This window comes from Pteropus medius, unplaced genomic scaffold (assembly GCF_902729225.1).
Source record: "Pteropus medius unplaced genomic scaffold, Ma_sr-lr_union100, whole genome shotgun sequence".
Taxonomy (NCBI): domain Eukaryota; kingdom Metazoa; phylum Chordata; class Mammalia; order Chiroptera; family Pteropodidae; genus Pteropus; species Pteropus medius.
Window position 1 is genome coordinate 45,898 of NW_024349505.1, and position 17,746 is coordinate 63,643.

The following is a 17,746-nucleotide window of genomic DNA, read 5'->3' on the forward strand; positions in this document are numbered from 1 at the left end:
AAACAAGGAGAGAAAGCAGTTTGGCAGTTCTCAAAAGGCTAAACCTAGAGTTACCATATATATAACCGAGCAATTTCACCCCTAAGTATATACCAATGAGAAATTAAAACATATGTCCACACAAAAACGTGCACGCAAATGTTTATAGCATTATTCATAATAGCCAAAAAGTGGAAACATGTTCATCAAATGATGAATGGATTTTTAAATGCAGTAAATTCATACAATGGAATATTATTCAGTAATAAAATAGAAGGACTAATATATGCTACAACATGGACCAGTTTGAAAACATTACACTAAGCCAGACACAAAAGGCTACATATTGTATGATTCTATTTATATGAAATGTTCAGAATAAGAAAATTCATAGAGACAGAAATCTGACTAGTGCTTGTTAGGAGCTAGGGGAGAGGAAATGGGAGCCGACTGCTAATGGGTATGGGATTTCCTTATGGGGTGGTGAAAATGTTCTAGAAGTGATGGTGATGGTTGCATAACTCTGTGAATATACTAAAAGCCATTAAATTGTACACTTTAAATGGATAAATTGTATGGTCCATGAATTATATCTCAATAAACCTGTGATACTAAAAAATAATAATAAGCAAGGAGATCAAGGTGGTGTGATGATCTGTGCAGGTCATGTAATCTGGCCGCTGTGACAGGGACCACATAGCAGTGAAGAGTCAGCTTGAAGACATCTGGTGCTCAGCACAGCCAGTCAGATGTCCTCCTTGTGTTCGGTGCTAGGCCAGGAACATGTAGACACTTCACTAAATAAATTAATGTTATTGAAAGCAAAACAGTTTGTGCTCTGAGGTCTGACTGACTGGATTCAAACTCCAGATCTGCTGTTTTTAGCTGTGTGATGTTGATCAAGTTCCCTAATTTCTGTTTCAGTTTCCTCCTTTGTAAAATTAGAACAGGAATAGTTCTAACCTCCTAGGGAAATTTAGAGGCTTAAATATATGAGTCAAAATATACGAATCTCTTAGATAGTCTCTGGTACCCTATAGTGGGCTCTATAATTGTTTTTTAAAGCAATTCAAGTTAATTTTGTTTTGAGATATTCTGAAGAATTTGTGTATGTCTCTTGAGATAGCTGAAAACATGATGATGACAAGACTTGATAACCAGTGGCCTGAAACTCTTCCAAATTTCAAATTAAATTAATAATTAATAATATACTGACTATGGTTAACTCCATTCCATAAACAAATAATTCTTACAAATCATCATTCCTTTATTGATTAAGAGAACTCCTGGCTCCCAGTTATAGTTGAACATATTTTGGAAAGATAATGTCTTGCTAAAGCACAAGAAATAGTGATGTGTTTGTGTCAAAACTCAGTCATTAATAAAAGTCTTACTTCATTTGAAGTAAGACTTTTGTGCACAAATAATTTATAACATATACTCCTCACTTGGCTTCAAGTGAGTGCAAAAATGTTTTGTTTAATAACAGTTTTGAACAAAGTATGGTTCAACTCTCCCTTTGGGATCAAGAGTAAGCAGAACAGAGTTTGCTATCTGATGACCTCTGTATATTGTCCTATTAACCTCTGTGATAACTATTTATCGGTGGCCCAGAAGCCCTTGGAAAGCACCAGAAAGGCGACTAAAGGTTGAAGGAATTTACATTTGTGGGGAGCTTCCTGAACAGCTCCACATTAAATTTTCTGTAGCTAAAACCAAGCTCACTTCCATTTAGCCTTGTGTGAAATGGCAGAGCCAACTTGTTGTTAGGTCTTCTGGTTTTTTTCAGATGTTTATTTGGAAATACTTTAGACTTCCATTTCACGTAGCAGATGGCAAACTTAACTATGCAGTTTTTTATTTGGAATTTTTTGTGATATATTTTACAATTATCACATGATCGATTATCATACAATCTTCAAGTGCTTTCATGTATATATTATCCCAGTGTTTTCTCTTTATTCTTATATTCAATCATTTCTTTCTACAGGTAAAAATATTGAAGGTTTTTTGAATATTCATAGTTAAATTACCCAATGAAGTGCCATTTGAGAAGAACTACGTAATCTTGGTCAACAGGTTGTAGTTTTGGACTCTCATAATGGAGCATAGGAAAGACTAGCCAAAGATTTTCTGCATTTCTCCCCTATAGGCCTGAGTAAAAGGAAGAAACAGCATGCTCTGATCATCTTTTATCTGCCGAGTCTGTCTGGTCCCATTCCCATCCTCAAGTGTTTTAGCAACATGGCCAGACTAAAGAGTGTCTTTTTACACTCAAAATGCTCCCACCACCTAGACTTGAAAGTTAAATAGAAGCAGAATTGGAAAGCCTGCTGGTAAATAAATTATAGTCATAAAATATATGATTCTGCAGTCCCAAAGAGGACTCTTTTTTAATGCACATATCCTCATTTTAACCTCTTCTCCATTAATCTCAATTTAACATCCTTTCATTTATTTCAAGATATTTTAAATGGTTGGGGATGAAATTAAACTCCTGTTGCACAATGCAGCATGTTCTGAGAAGAGTAGGAGTGATCAGAAGAGAAAAGGACTAGAAGAAGTTGCAAAAGAGCAGTTGAGAAATCTAACATTTAAACCCATTTTTGATTATTTGCAGTGGGAAAAACATGTCTGTATAAACAGTAATTTGTTTATGGTTGGAAAATCCCAGGCCTTTAATGCAACGATAAATAACGTAAGTTTCTGAAGTTGGGTGGTAAATGTTTGTACAGCTGCCGCTGTAAAGGATGGGACGTCAAGAGTCCTATCTGAGCACATTCCATATGAATCGCAGACCACCCAATGATTGTAGTGTCGATACTAAATTTTAGACGTATATCCATAAATGAATTGGCAATTTCTGGAAGTTGATAATATTATCAGCCATTTTTTGAAAGACTTCATCTCTGCCCTAAAATAGTTTCGCATCCACAAATAATCAATTCAACCCTTTTTGAAGGATCTAGGTACCCCACCCTATCCACCTTCAGTATTCATTTTTAATTCATTAAAAAATATTTATTAAGCATTTACTTTATGTTGGCATCAACCTAGGCTCAGCTGCCTGGTGTAAACTTCTGCCCTCAGGGAGCTTACATTCTAGTGGGAGAGACTAATATTCAATATTCAAATGAATAAATAGATCTAGATATAATGAAAGACATTGAAAATCCTTTGAAAAAAATAAAGCAGGGCAGTAAAAGGGTATTGGGGTGCCATTTTAGAAAAGCATGTTTGGGGAAAGAACATACTGAGTCAGGGATATTTTTGCAGAGATGTGGATAAAGGGAAGGAAGGAGCCATGGGGGTCTCAACATTTTAGGTAGAGGAAACAATAAGTGCTTGAGATGGGAAAGGATTGGACATAACTGAGAAATAGCAAGAAGACCAAGATGACTGGATGCAGTGAGGGAAAAGAAAAGTAGAAAGAAGTGAGGTCAGAGAGGAAGCCAGCAAAACTATGGAGAACCTTGTGCGCCACCTAAAGAGATCATATTTCATGCTAATTAGAAAGGTTTTGAGCAGGTACATGACAAGATCTCAGTTATGTTTCAAAGGGTCGCTCTGGAGACTGAGTGGCATACAGCTCGTAAAACAATTATGAGTGGGTGCAGGGACACCAGACAGTGGCATTTTCCAGGGTAGAGATGATGGCACTGACCAAGGAAGTAGCCATGAGGATGCTAAGAATGGTCAGATTGAAGAGAATTTTCCAGGTAAAGCCAACAGGATTTGTTCCTAAGTGTATGTGGGATTTAAGAGCAAGAGGGGAGTCAAGAATGACTCCAAGGTTTCTGGCCTAAACAAGTAGGAGAATGGTGGTGAAATGAGGGGGACTAGAGCAAGAGCAGGTTTATGAGGGCCGGAAGAGTGCAATTTTGAATTTGTTGGGTTTGAGTTGCCTGCCAGACATTTAAAGGGAGATGTCCAATTAGGTAGATAGATATAGAAGCTTGAGTTGAAGGAGTAATTTAGAGCTGGAGATAGAAGTTCTGGAGTCATAGTCTTTATATTGTTATTTGCAAACTTTTGAGTCCCTACCCCCACATACTACTGTGGAAACTAGAGCAAAAATGCATTCTAAAAGAATAAGAAGGCAGATAAATGTGATCTCAAGTTTTTTTTAAGCACCAACCAGTGCTCAGTCTACTAAGCCATTCTTCTCCCCTTCAAGAACATGTTTAATTTTAACAAGAGTTTTCAAGGTGTTCAGGGGTTTTTTTCTTGGTTCTTATATCTCTTGGTACAAAAATCATAAAACAGATCACAAAGAAAAACATAAAATCTTAAGCATTGCTCTTCTAGAAGAAAGTTATTGGTAACCCAGGAACTTATTAAATAGGGTAAAAGACTTTCAAGGTTTTTTTTAAATTCATTTTGTTCTTACAGTGAAAATTCCTGTGTAATTTCACCAAGCCTTACAGAGAAAGTGAAGAGCAAGGTCTTTACCACATTCTTCTGTCTTTGTGTGAAAACCAGAGTTTCTTTGTCTTTACCTCAGGTCAAGACCTTCCCCAGTACCTAAATCAATCTTCAAGACAACAGTTATGCCTGGAACTTCAGTCCAGTTGTCCAGTAGAGCTTATATCTAAAGGGCCAGTCTTACTCACCAGTGGACCAGTATTCCAAGGGCTAAGATGAATCCCAGATATGTACACGGTTTCCTATCTGACCCAGTATGTGTAACCAGGCTTCTGCCCTGCTTTCATTTCCCAGTAGACAGATTCCTAACCCTGCTTTGAACCCCAGATCACTTGGCTGGTGTCCCAGAATTATATTCAGCACTACAAGTTTTCAAGCATCATTGCATACCTAATCTGCTTTGAGACTACAATTAACCTGAGAGGTATCATTATGGCTTCCACAGTCACACAGATAAGACTAAAAATTTACATGAATGTGTACAGAGAAGAAAATCAATGCTAATTGCCAAGCAAGTGGCAGTGGCAGGGGCTGCACATGCTACAGGAACCCAAATAAAGAAAAACATGGCAAGAAAAAGAAAAGAGGAAAGGAGCCTTGGATTTTCCTTCCTACAAATGAACTTGAAGTTTAATTGTTATTTTCATAACATTAATACTCTAAGCGGTTAGAGTATTAAAATTTTCACCTTTCCATAAACACAACCAGATAATCTCTCTCTCTCCCTTTCTCTCTCCTACTACCCCTCCCTCTCTCCCTCCTTCTCTTTCTCTCTTTGCTAATTATAAGTTAGTCACAAAAATATTTGCATGAGTTTCAGCCAGTTCAAATTTAGTTTGAAAACCTGAAACCTAAATAGGTTACATGCAGACGATTGGAAGTTTTACTATTTTGGAAGCAGACTTCAAACTACTACACATAGTAAAGACTGTTCTGAAAAGTGTATCACATGAAAAACTCCAACAATCTGTTTCCAGATCTTTCGATATTTCCATATGTCCTCAACACATCAGCCCAAGGTTCTGTTTTTATTACTAATGGAACAGGGAATGAGGAATAATTTATTAATTCCTTTATTCCCCAATTCAGGATATTTATTTGTTTGTTTGTTTGTTTGTTTGTTTGTTTGTTTGTTTGTAGGGATAAAAGAACCAGCGGCTTTAATTATAAAGCCTTTTCAGAACCCAAAGACACTGGCACTAGGATACTTTTACATTCTTGGGAAGTCGGTCTAGGTTTATGGCCTTTGTTTATATACACTGTGTTTCCCAGGTTCCACTGCTGTGGGGATGAGCTGCCCGCTCTTATCTCAGGGTAATCTAGCCTAACTCACAGGTCACAACTAGTTCTGGGAGTTCATAGTCTCCCATGAATGTTCATGAATTATTGCTCTCAAATTATTTCCTCTGACAATTTCTGGAAGTATCTCAGACTGCTGTCAACATCAGTTGGCAAAGCCATTGCACTGTGCCCTTCCCTGTTCCCCATTCCAGATCTCATAGCTGGCTCACATCTTGATTTCATTCCATGCTGCAGCAAGGCTCCTGATGGGGAAAGCTATCTCTAGCTTCCTTAATTTCCTCCAGAAATGTTTTGTAGTTTTTTTGTGTTCAGGTCTTGTATGTATTTTACTAAATTTATCACTAAATATTTCATATATTTGCTCTTGTTTCAAATGGTATTGTTTTTTATTCTAATTTGTAATTATTCACTACTAGTATATAGAAATACAACTGATTTTTGTATATTGAACTTGGATTCTGTGGCATTGCTAAATTTACTTATTACTTCTGGTAGCTTTTTTTTTTTGGTAAATTTCTTAAGATTTTCTACATAGATATACCTATGTAGAGATAATTTCACTTTTTTCTTTCTAGTCCTGTTGCCTCGGACCTCCCCTGCAATGTTGACCAAAAGTAAGAAGCTCAGACATCCTTGCCTATAATTAGAGGGCAGGCAGCCAGTCTTTCACCATTAAATATGATGTTAACTATACATTATTTGTAGAAGCTCTTTGTCAAATTGGGGAATTTTTCTTCTATTACTATGATTGGGTGTTGAATTTTGTCAAATGATAGTCTGCATATTGAGATGACCAAATAGGTTTCTTTATAAAAAATTTTTTTGTTTTTCATTTATTTTTATTACAATGACATTGATTAAAGAAATCCAATAAGTTTCAAGTGTACAATTCAACAGTAAGTCAGATAGATAGATCAATCGATTGATCTAAATATATCTAGATCTAGATGTAGATCTAGATAGATATAGATGATATATAGATATAGATATAGATATAGATATAGACATAGATATAGATATAGATATAGATATAGATATAGATATAGATATAGATATAGATATAGATAGAGATAGAGATAGAGATAGAGATAGAGATAGAGATAGAGATAGATAGAGATATATCTGTGTGTTCACCGCCCATAGTTAGATTTCTGTCACCACATATTTGACCATTTTTACCCCCATCTACCCTCTGGTAACCACTAGTCCATGAGTCTCTGTTTAAAATTCTTTTATTTATTTTTATCATAAATAAAATGATTTTCAAATCTTAAACTGACCTTGCAAGCATTCCTGGAATAAACTCCACTTAGTCACAATGTATTAACTTCTTTATACCTTGCAGGGTTCATTCTGCTAATATTTTTCTTAAAATACTTGCATCTATGTTCATAAAGGATTTTAGCCTGAGGTTTTCTTTTCTTGTGTTTGTTTGATTTTGATATCAGGTTAATGCTGGTCTCATAAAATGAGTTGAGAATTATATCCTTCTCCTTTGTTATATGAAAGAGTTTGTCTATGATTGGCATTATTTTTTCCTTAAATATTTAATAGAATTTACCAGTGAAGCAGCCTAGGCTAGAGTTTTCTCTGTGGAAAAATTTTAATTACAAATTCAGTTAATTCATATGGGGCTATTCAGATTTTCTGTTTTCCCTGTGTCTGTCTTAGAAAGTATATCTTTCAAAGAAACTGTCCATTTCCAGCAAGTTTTTTAATCCACTGGCATAAATTTTTTAAGTAATATTTCCTTATGACCTATTTAATGCATGTAGTAAATATACAAGGTCTCTTTTTTTCATTCCAGAAATTGGTGAGTTGTATTTTCACTTCTTTTTTCTTAATCAGTCTAATTATTCATTTTTATTTATCTTTTCAAAGAAATTTTATTTTCATTGCTTTTTCTCAACTGTATGTCCATTTTCTATTTTATTGATTTTCCACTCTTATTTTCCTACTTCTACTTACTTTAGGTTTAATTTGCTTTTATTATTTCAAGCTTATATTAGTCATGCCCTTTTTCACATCCTCATTTTGCTTATTTGATCTCTTCTCTTTTTTTTCTCTTAATCAGTCTCCCCAGATATTTGTTTCCTTAGAAGCAACATGTTATTTGTTTCTTTCTTTGTATGTTTATTTTTCTATTTCTTTGATTTCTGCTTGATATCTATTATTTTCCTCTTTATTTGTTCTTAGGGTTTATTTTGTTGTTTTTGTTTTTACTTTTTAAATTGGACACATTAATTTTGAGTCATCTTTGTTTCCTAATATAAGCTCCTTAAGGCCATAAATTTTTCTGTTTTTATTCAATCCCCAAGTTTTGAAGTGCAGTGTTTCCATTATTGTCTAGAACTAATTATTTTAAAATTCACAATATACTTTTTTTTGACTCATGTGTAATATCTCCAAATGTCTGGCAATATTTTCAATTAATGTTTTTATTATTGACTTTTAACTTAATTGCCTTGGAGTTGGAGAATGCAGTCTGAATGATACACATTTTTAAAAATTTTCTGAGACTTTAACTTTTCTTTTGACTTAATACATGATCAAATTTTAGTAAATGCTCTGTATATTCAGATATAGGTCTTCAGTACGTGAACTTTCTTTTGGACATCTTCCTCTCCCCAGATGTCTCACTAATTTCCTCTATGAGCTCACATTATCAGTTTCTCTGGCTAGGAGAAGGATGAAGGCTCACATAGCCTATGCCTTCTTGCTGAGTTTAGGGACTGGGAAAGAACTGAGCACCTCAGGGCAGGGTGCTTGGTGACAAAGTCTGGACCCAACCCCTCATTTCTCATCCTCGCCAGTGGCTCTTCCCCTCAGGGACACCTCAGAAACTTAACATCAGGCTCTCAACATCTCTGGGACTTATGTAACCTTAAATTTATAAGATGTTTCTGAGTTAACAGTCTCTGTACAAAAAGGATTTTAAAAAAATTAATATACTTACCATATTAAAACTTCACTTTTCTTATTTTCTGTGAATTTTAGAAATATTAGAATTATGTAAGTGCTTATGTACTTCTATAAAAAAATCAGAAGTTTCTTTAATTTAAAAGACATTATATCTAATTTATTAATACCCTCCAGTATTAATACCTTCCAGAAGTTGGAGAGCATTTCTCATTCTCACAGACAAAGAATAAGGCCTTTTTCACTTACAGACATTAACACATACACGCATAAGTACATAGAGAAACCTTATGGCTTCAGCCTCACACTTCAGCCACGAGTCAAGAATAAATACAGAAATATAGAAACTAACTGATCTAGATCTCAAAGAGCTATTTTCCTTCCCACTGAACTGATTTGAGCTCACAAATAGATGAACAGACAGACAAACGAACAAAAAGACTAGCCAACCAGATTCTCACAAATAGATGAACAGACAGACAAACGAACAAAAAGACTAGCCAACCTGTTTCTCTGTCGCAACAGAAAATTCATCTCCATCATTTACAGAGATCACAAAGTGTTGCTCTATAAAACCAATTTCCCAAGTATTGATTCAACCAGTTGGGAATAAGTTATTGACTATGGGCAAACCAGAATGAAAACCAAATCTGTACAGAGAGAGAAAGGGAGGAAGGGAGAGAGAGAGAGAGAGAGAGAGAGAGAGAGAGAGAGAGAGAGAGAGAGAAACAGAGAATAAGCAAAAAGTAAAGTTCTATTGTTACTTGAAATCTATTTAGAAAGCCAAGGAAGGGCATGCCCAGGTTAAGCAACCATTAGTGAACTTCCGAAACTCAGTTTGCTTAATATTTTGTCAAGAGAGCTCACTCAGGCTTCTTAGTGGAACTTCCAGAACTGCTAGACTATGACTTCCTATAAAGTGAAATCATGACCCCCAAACAAACATAAAATGAATATGTGTCAAAGAATTTGTTTATGTAATTAATTAATGGAGTTACTCATGAGAGATTCTGAACAATATACAGATGCAATTAGGAATGATGAAATGATTTACTAATAAATGCAAAACTGATTAATTTCCTACAGGTACATAAAATATAAATTTTACATTTCAAAATTTTATCTCTGAGAGACAATGTGCCTCTACATTTCTATGGACAAGATTGTGTGTGTTACTGTGGACAGGAAAAAATTGCATTGTTATCAGTTTTCTATAACTTACTTTCTATCCTTACAGAGCCATAAAATAGCTTAGTCAATCACACACAGTCAAATAATCAAATAGAATCAAATAATTCCTGGAGGATTAGCTAGACAATAAGAATACTCCACCAAAAGAACACTCATGCTCTTTTAGTTTTTTTTTTTTTTTTTTTAGGCAAGGCAACCTTTGGTTGACCTCATAGATTGCAAGGATCTTGTCAGCTTACAATTCCTATTTTTTAATTTTTTATGCCTACAGCACCCGGTCTTCCTAGATGGTCTCCCATTCAAGTACCAACCAGGCCCAACCCTGCTTAGCATCCAAGATCAGACAGGATTGGGCTTGTTCAGGGTAGCATGGCCGTAGACCATGCTCTTTTATTTACCCATTTCCAAGTTTCATAATTTTTCTTGAAATTTAAAATAAATTTTAAAAATAAAATTTTCCATATTAATTTATTCAGTCCTATATAATTAATTCTTTTTTCAGCTGGATTGTAGCCCAGCAGTCTGCCTGTGTATATCCATTGGAGCTAAGAAAAACAAGCACTGGCACTAGAGTTAGCTATTATTTGAAAGTTCGTTCTAATATTAGTTTCTAATATTATGGTGGGACTTTGAGTTTAATTTTTTATTTCATTTGAAGTAATTTTTAAAAATAAAATCAACATACTTAAAGTTAAAATTAAATAAAAGACAGTCTTCTAAGTCAAAACATCACTTTCTTCTCCCATTTTGCCAGATGCTATTCTTCAGAAAGTTCATTATTAGGTAGAGCTACTGAGAGATAGATCATTTGAGAGAAGGGACATTTCCTGGACTGGGGCTTTTGAGAGCAGATGATGTGGTCTCTGGGAGCTCAACTTAGCAAACACAGTGCTTGGTATGTGGTAGCTGTTGCTCCTGCACGTACGGGGAAATGCAGGCAGGTCCAGAGCCTCCAGGCAAGGACTAGCAGCTATTCTATTATCTGTATTTACCCAGAAACCAGCCTTCAAACCCACACCTGATAAGAAATTAGATATATGTCTATTACTGAGGCAGTAGAATGCCAAAATAATTGGCAAAATGAATTTTTTTTTCACCAAGTATTTTTGGGTGCAACCAAAGTTTTATCAAAGGCATAAGAAACTCTTGGAATTTGAAGTTTTTACCCTTGATGAGTGAATAAATTAATAAACAAATAAACAGAGAAAACATTCTGGGGAGAAAGAGGCAGGTCACTCCACATTGTTAGGTGGCAAGTTCGATAAGCGAGGGAACTTACTTAGGCTTGTCCTGGGCAGCCACAAGAGGAGATTTCCACACATGCCCACCAGAATCTTAAAGTTTATAGAGAGGTCTTAACTGGGTCTGTCACGTTTTAGTACAGATGGTCTCAAAATCACTTTAGTTTCTCAGTGCTGCATCCTTGAAATGGCTCCTAGCTCAGGAGGTGGTGGCAGAATGTACACTCCGAGGACAGGAAAAGGGATGAGGAGCCTCTGACCGCTCAGGTCCAGGCCCCAAGTCAACCAGCAGTCACATCCTCTAGATGACTTCCTCCAACAATGGTCTAAACTAAGTCACCATTGTGTTAACGGAGAGAAACAATTGTTTATGTATCTTAGATGAATCTAGTGGACTTTTATATCTAGAGGAGAAGGAGGAGAAGAAGAAGAAGAAGAAGAAGAAGAAGAAGGGGAAGGAGGAGGAAGAGAAGCAATAGCATGTAACAAACTACTTGCTTCTCTTCAGAAGACATTATTACAGACATATTCAACAGATATAAAATTACTCTAAGAAATTGCTTATAGAAGTTTATGAATGCTTACTCTCAAGTTCTATTAGGTATGTCATCACAGCAAGCAGTTGCAGACAGGCGTTGCTCTGTGGACCATGTTTTAGGTAGCCCTGGTCCACAGGACATCACCATTCAAGATGGTGTGCCTTAAATTCAAACTTTGTATCATTTCAACGACATCATTCAACAAGTTTCCAAACTGAGGATGCCATAACTAAGAGTCATCTGTAAAGTGTTTCTGTAATATATATAAATATACATATATACAGATTACAGAGGAGATACAAAGAAAGAAGGAAAGAAGAAGGGAGGAAGAAGTACAATTGACTGACAATCTCATAATTGCACCAAAAATTATTTCAATAAGGCCTTATTCAGAAAACATTGCAAACAAGTATAAAAATTCTACTGAAGAAAGAATAAGAGAGAACACTGAGTTAAATTTTACCAAAGGAGAATTTAATGAGAGTTACTTTTTACACAAGTAAGAAGTTCTCAACAGTGAAATCGGTCAAGCATTTCGATGAAATACCTGTCATACCAAGAAACCCTGCCTAGTGGCCTAGCATCATGGGACTTACCCTTGTCTATTTGGAGAAATCAGCCAACTCCTGCCCAAGATTTAATTATTCTTCTCGTAACAGAGCCTAAAATTCCCAAATATGACCACGTGACTAACCTGACCATGCCAAGAACTTCAAGCCAGTAAAGCTCAGGAATTTAAGTATCACAGATCACCAAACCATATCACTATTAATAAAACAGTGCAGACAGTCCCCAGCTTATAACTGGGTTGTATTTCAAAACTTTACTGGTTAATTCTTTAGAACTCAAAACATATTTCTTTTGATGATGATCTTGTAAGCTAAAAAAAAGACCGGGGGCGGGTATAGATCTACCAGGAGAATTGTTGGGTCCTAATCTATACATATGTTCAGCTTTAATGTATACCACCAAATAGTCTTCAAAAGCAGTTGTCCTAATGTACGCTCAACCCAGCAGTGCATGTGTTCCAGTGAATGATCATTTTTATTGACCATTTGTTAGGTATCAGGCCTGTGTAAGTGCCTGGGCCTTGAGCTTCATAATCACAACTCAGTGAGGTGGGTATTACTGCTTTCTCCATTTTCAAGGTAAGTGAACTTGACCCAGTTATATTGTTAAAAGAGGCAGAGTCAGGATTGGAACCCATGTTCAATGCTCTTAGCCATTAAGCTTTCCCTGAGAAAGACTTTAGTGCACACAGAGCAAACACCTATGAAAAATAACCCTCATAATACACTAAAGGAAGAGCTGCATTTAATCCAGTGCATATAAATCAACTGTCAACCCTGCCTGCATAGGGATACCTGAGGGATGATGAGAGCAGAAGGGAGGCTTCCAGATGGAGTTAGCATGAGAAGAATCAGAGATTTGCAGGGAGAAGGGTGGTTTAGGTAAGGCTGGAAGGCGGACCACACACAAGTAAGAGCTCTTCTTGGCTTACTCTGCCCTCTACATTTGTAGCCTCATGCATAGGTGACATCCTTAGCAGTGAGTTGTCCGCCTTTCTGGAGCTCTCCCCAGAATAATAGACCCCAGGGCTCTGAATGAAAGACTGATTTTCACACATATTTCACCTTTTCCAGGGGAGAAAATTACTGTTATCTCTTCCTGGAACTCCACCCTTTATTCTTTGGTTCTGTTTGTTATTTCTGAGTAGGACTTTCTTCCTCTCTTCCTCATTCCCCTAGTGCTGGTTTATTCCCACCACTCAGGTGGGAATTCCCCTGACAATGCCGGCAGTCTCTTTGATGAGCCTCGCCTTGCAGACTTTAGGTAAACCCCCAGAGCCTCTGAGCCTCTGGCCGTCTGACCACCTTTCCACAGCCCACAAGTGTCTGTGCACAGATCATTGGTTTTTCTTTCTTCAAACCCTTGGATTTCCTTGAGGGAGGGCCTCTTAGATCTAAGTTGACCTGGCCTTACACTTCCCTGAGCCAGCTTAAAGTACTGCCTTTTAGCTCATGTATCTCCAAATTGGAAGTCACACTTTTCTCTAACATCCAAATACATAATGAGAGCCCCTGTTCTGTGCTGGGGCTCAAGTCATCACCCCTACCTCCTGTCCCTCGCCAAATACCACCACTCAAATCCTCTGGAATTTCCGTGCTAGGGGGATGCTTACATTCTCTGTCATCTCTTATTTGTCCCCATCATCTCTTCTCCAAGCTCCTTCTCTTATCATCATCGTGGATGTCTATATGCCTTGTCACCTTTTCTGGGCCTGCTGTCCTCTTTGGCACAGACACACCCCTCTTCCCTATGCCCCAGGTATTTACATTCACAATGTTGATGTGAATAGCAGATTTATTACAAGTTTAAAGAGATTAGAACACAAAAGAGGAAACAATTTACAAATGAATACCTAACTCTCTGGTAACATTCCCTGACCATTCTCATCCCATTATCCTTTTCTAGCTGTTTCTCCTCTCAGGCCCTAATCCCCCACAAATGCTGCAGCCTCTTCTCTCTCCGCTTGCCTATATTCTCCGTTTTCCTACTTCCCCAAATTTGGAGACCCTTGAGCACTTCCTTGGGACCACTAGGAAAAAAAAGGAAATTCCTGTTTCTTTATCACACAGATCGAATTAGCTTCCTTTGCCTCCATTTCCCACTTCCTGGGCCTTGAGTTTCATAATCAAAATACCATAAATGATATTCTCAAAACTGTCCATTCTAGGCTTCCAACTTTAGCAGTAGCCCAAATCTCTGAGTTGTTGTTGTTTTCTTAATATAAATAAATAAATATTAAAAAAAATAATTTAAAACACTTGGAAGTTTCCAGTTCAAGTTTTATTATTTTCTTGGTGAAAGCACCTGTGCTTTCCTCTTCCAGAAGTCGAAGGTGAGCAGTTAACAATCCAGTTTCCTCCTAACCTGATCAAACATCAGAGCTGGGGCTTTTTTGCTCCTCTTTTATGGGTAAAAATAATTCTCATGGACTTGGTCTCCTAGAGAAGAATCATGTCTCTGGCATCAGACAAAAGCTTAATTTAAGAATTGGCCATATCAAAAGATGCAAAAATTCTTCTCTTCTCCACTATTCCCTCTAGGAAAAGTGGAGCCAACACAGAGAAGCTGCAAAGAAATGGAGAGTCAAACTGTAACAAACTCTTGTCACATACAAAAGAATATTCCAAAGATCTGAAACATGTCTCTAACTTCAAGATGCATCATAGTTACAGATGAGATATTTAGGTTTTATTCACCATGGTCCTGGTGAAAGATGGAGGTGGGAGGACAGGTAGCAGTAGCTGCAGGAGGAGCTCACAGCTTTAGGCAGTCGTTCTGTTATCAGTGTGCTTTCTCCTACCTTTACCTTTCTGATGAGACACATTTTATAAGCCTCAGTTTTCCCATCTGTATAATTGGAATAATAATTACAAACCTATTATTGTGAGAATTCATTGAGATTATCTAGATAGAGCACTTAGCACAATGCCTAGCTCATAATAAATAATAAAAAAATAATTGATATAATAGTAAAATAATCATTATTTTTAGTTCTCTTTTTTTTGTATTTATTTTATTATGGCGACATTGGTTAACAAAATCTAGTAAGTTTCAGGTGTACAATTCAAGAGTAAAGCATATATATATTGCATCGTGTTCACCACCCATACTTAGTTCCCCTTTAAAGTCCTGAGGACATGTCTCATGTTGTAATGCTACCCATACTGGTACTCAGTGCTAGGTAACAAGAAATCTGAGTTCCAGTCCTGATCTCTGCAAATGAGCTCTGTGTTCTTGGATAACTTGCTTTAACTTTCCAGACTGACTAAATCACAGACTGCATTTTACTTATCATCATGCACCACCAATGCAAAACAATACCATTAATAAAATAGTCCTCCTCCAAAACTCTCATATCAGTCTATGTTCTAAACAAATGCTGAAGTTACTACTGGATTTTAATAATATATATATATACTTCGAATGAGTTCATTTTTACTATTTATTTTTAATAGATATTGTATTCCACATAGAAGTTAATTTAGAGAACTTCTAGCTAAACGGTTAGCCTTGCACACATACCTTTTGAAAGTAAGTTAGTAATGGTTAATGCTCACTCTGACATAATTTGTTTCTCCAGCCTCTGTAGTATGTCACATTCCTGCATTGAAACAATATGTTCAAAATAAACAATGGGAACATGGGATTATAAAAATGAGAAAACAATTCAAATTCCATAAATTCTGTTGTTCCCTATGACCACATGGAGTTTTAATTTGTATTTTTAATTTTTCACTGGTAGATGTTAAGCCCAATCCCAAAGAAACAAACATGAATAGCATTATGATTTCTTGAATTGATGTGAAATAATTTTTTTTTATGACTCTGACAAACTTATTTTAAAGTTAAAACTTTTCATAGTTATTTGTACCTGAGTTGCTCCACGTGAAAGAAACTTTTCAAAATTAAAATTAACAAAAAGTGTTCTTCAAGTTAATGACTAAGGATCACTTGATAAATTATAACATGACTATGCAAAGATCAATTATGATAGTGTTCAGGCTCAAAAACAAAAACTGTAATGTTATTTGTTACTATGATAGGTTATTATTAGTGTTTAAGGTTTTTTTTTTCTCTTTCAACATAAATGCAATTTTCCCTTTCGTATTTGAATACTTGTTTTATTTTTTATTTGTTTTCCTGGCATGATTATATATAAAATGGTCAAAACTGAAAATTTCACTTTCTGCATATCTTTTCCAGTTAACAATATTATTCATTTCATTTCCTGATTATGACCGAAAGTAATTTTGTCATATAGAGAAAGAGGGTATTAACAAATGACTCACTCCATGGGCCATATCCACTAAGTTTGTTCCTGCCTCTTTCACCCAGAGATAAAGGGACTGGGCTGGTTGCAGAGATGGAAAGGGGTGGTCCATGGGTGAAATCTAACTTAAAGGTGTAAATTTTTTTTAACTGCATGGTGTCAAGCCACATCATATTTTTGTTTGTTTGTTTGTTTGTTTGTTTGTTTATGTATTTATTTATTCATTCATTCATTTATTTACATTAGTTAAGACTTTAAAAATCAGGTCTTTCATGTAGTATTAAGATTTTCTGGCATCTCTGGAAAACTTAGACAATCAGGTAACAATCAGTTGCAGCTGAGCAGCAGTTGTCCTTTTTAGCCTGGCTATGGCTCTCCAGTCCACTGCAGTCACCCTTCTCCCTTAACACCACTCTAACCCTAAGGATGAGTTTTGGTTGCCAATGAGCACTGGTTGGCAATGAACTACAAGTTGAAATTGTCCTCATACAATATATTTTTTAAATATATGCTGCCTCTTAACTCGATGATCAGAGAGGCTAAGTCATTTTTCTCCCCAATTCTAGGTTAAGCATGCAGATCCTGGGTAAATTCCCTGAGCTTTTGCAATGTACCACTTGTTCGTGATATGGTGCACGTGTGTGTGTAAGGGAGAAAATGCAGCATAGAGGGTATCAATGCAAGGGAGCAGGAGGAATCCAAAGAAGACTCAGTTTCAGCATATTAAGAGGAATTTATTTTTAAGAGGAATAATTATTGGCTCAAGTTCTTGGCCATATTCCCTCTTTTCTTTCCTCAACAAGCATATGTCTATAGCTGCACTTACTGAGCACCTGTGAGGTACCAGGCACTACACACTATTATATTCATCCCTCCAATATCCCTGTCCTTAAATTCGCTCAACCCCATGGTTCCCAGACTTCATGCAGATGTACCTCAAGCAGCACAAGTGAACTCACAGGATAGTTTAAAGTTTCAAGTGCTTTGGACACTGCACAAACTAGTAGCTCCAGCTAGTTCATAGTTTCAATACTAGGTGGTATTACATTCGTTAGGTTGGCATCAAACTTTGCAAAACTGGGTTTGCCACAGTTGCTGTGATTAAAAAAAAAAATTACTGTATGAAAATCAGTGTGGATTGATTTTATTCCAAAAATCAAGAAGTTGTGTAATGTCCAACAGGTATATACATTCCATCGGTAAGTAATTGTGGTTATCTAAAAATGAAATAAAAATACAATTTTTTCTTTCAATTTATGCATATTCTTTTTTCACATAGTTTCTAAATTGTTGATTTAGACCTAATTACT

The 17,746-nt window shown here is 36.2% G+C and overlaps 1 pseudogene; it reads right to left on the minus strand.

Annotated features, from left to right (window-relative positions):
* Window positions 1-10,078: 10,078 nt before the first annotated feature.
* On the minus strand, window positions 10,079-10,197 carry LOC120618139 (uncharacterized; annotated as a pseudogene).
* Window positions 10,198-17,746: the final 7,549 nt, after the last annotated feature.